Source organism: Pteropus vampyrus, unplaced genomic scaffold (assembly GCF_000151845.1).
Source record: "Pteropus vampyrus isolate Shadow unplaced genomic scaffold, Pvam_2.0 Scaffold89, whole genome shotgun sequence".
Taxonomy (NCBI): Eukaryota; Metazoa; Chordata; class Mammalia; order Chiroptera; family Pteropodidae; genus Pteropus; species Pteropus vampyrus.
Window position 1 is genome coordinate 5,561,329 of NW_011888870.1, and position 2,198 is coordinate 5,563,526.

General features: G+C 46.0%; 1 protein-coding gene across 1 annotated transcript in view; it reads left to right on the forward strand.

Annotated features, from left to right (window-relative positions):
• COL17A1 (collagen type XVII alpha 1 chain) overlaps positions 1–2,198 on the forward strand; it is a 55,756-nt gene that overhangs the window by 11,652 nt on the left and 41,906 nt on the right. The window lies entirely within an intron of this gene.

Here is a 2,198-nt window from a genome sequence, read left to right on the forward strand (position 1 = left end):
GCTTTTCCCTGCTTGTAGGTGGAAGCACACGAGGCAACGCCTCCACCTCTAGCTATAGGAGGGCTCATTCACCTGCCTCCACTTTGCCCAACTCACCGGGTTCAACCTTTGAAAGGAAAACTCACATCAGCCGCCATGGAACATACGAAGGTATCAGTCTCACGGATTTGAAAGAGAACCGCTCTCTTCCCCATGTAACTTCACTCATCCTAGAAGACTGAAGTATTGGCACCTGTATTCACCTGTATCTGCCCCCTCACCTTTCTCTCCATTCTTCATTTCTTTTATGGACTGATATTAGTTGGCAATTTTGTTAGCCTACCCACCCCTTCATTCATTCTTTCATTCATCCTTAGTCACTTTTTCAACTGGTATTATTTCAAATAGCTACCATGTTTTAACCTTGCAGAATGCTTTGATGGACTCTTAGATGAATCAGACATGGATCTTGTCTTCAAGGAACCTATAGTCTAATAGGCAAGTCAAGACAACAGATAAAAACAATAATGCAAAGTAGAAGGGGCTTATCATTTCCAGCTAAGTCTCCAGGGAAAACTCTACAGGGGAGGTGGCATCTGAACTGGGCCTTTGTGTCGTGCAAGATTTTGATACCTGGAGGTGGAGAGATGGGGCGTTCAGGGTTGCGGGAGCAGCAGCACAGCAAAGACGGGAAGGAGAGTCAGGCTTCAGTAGTAAGCAGCAGTGGTGCTTATGTGAAGCGGGCTTAAGGGACTCCGATTTGGTGCTGGCTCAGGTGTTTGAAATTTATTCTGCATGCAATGAGAAGCCACAGAGATTTTGAACAAAACAGTCAATCATATTTGAGACCCAGGACTAGCTACATGCAAGAGAGAGGCAAGGGGCCGAATATGGTGACACATTAGACCATGCTCAATAAATAGTCCAGGGAAGGGAAAACGTGGCCGGGATTAGGGTGGGACTTGCAGCGGGAGAGGAGAGAAGCAGCTGGAGGTGAGAGGTACTGCAGAGGTAGAATTGATAGGTTTGACAATTGATTAAATATTGGGAGAAAGGGAGTGTCAGAAGATCAGAAATAACAGAAGTATAAAACCAAGGCATCACTGAAGTAATAATTAGTAAAAGTTTATTGTGCACACACCAAAAAGGCAGTTTGCAGGCTGGGAGCACTCGAACCGAACATGGAATGAGGCTCTGGGTCATATTGTTACAAAGCAGCTTATGCAATGAGGAAACAGTGACTGTTTATGCTTCATAGTGATTGGTTATATTATTAGAATTGTCTTAAGTGATAGAGAATTGGTCGGTGGTTACTTCATATCAACCTAGGGAAACAGTTTAAGTTTTGCTTATGATTTTCAGAGGCATAAGCAGGAAGTGACCCAGGTTAAATTAGTCTTGCAAAATATGTTAAATTAAGCTTTATTTGAATGATGAAATTGGTTTTGTCTGCTCAGGGGATTTTCAAAGCTGGTCCCCATTTATTTTTTTAATCTTAACGGGAGAAAAAGGAGTCAGCAATTCCGCTAAGATTTCACACACAGGTGGTTGGGTTCATGGTGGCACCAACATTTGCAGCACGGAGCCCAGGTGGAGCCCCCAGGCAGATAAGTTCAGTTATTTGGTCGTGAAGTAGAGCCACTGGCATGGCTTTTGGGTGGGGGTACCGAGCAAGAAGGGGGACTCATAGAACTTGAGCTCAGGGAGACATCTAGACAGGACATCCCTTTTGGAGTCATGCACCAAGAGATGCTGGTAGAAAGTGGAAAACTGAAGGAGTCGGCTGGGGAAGAGAATATACAAAGCAGAAGGGAGCAAAGAAAAAGTTGGTGGAAGAAAGAGAAAAGAAGCTAGAGGACACGGAGAAGAAGTCTTCGAGGGGAGCAGGGAGGCCAGGAACAGGAGGCCTCATCGAAAGTGCTCAGCGTTGGGAAGGAGGCAGGAGGGAGGCATTTGGGTTCTGCTCCTGAGGCTACTAGTGTTCCTGGGGGAAAACGGGCAAGCCAGGCAGCAAACAGGTGATGGAGGATACTGGTGATGGAGAAGCAGGATTAAGGGATGGGTATCCCAGTAAATGATTTAAGACCCAGAGCTGTCGGGGGGTCTCAGGGAGCCCCAAATCTATGTGAGGAGGATGGTGTCACTAAAGTGGTTTTTGCTGCTAGGTCTGCATGGGAGCTAGTACCTTCATTCTAACAGGGTCCACACTCGGGATGACC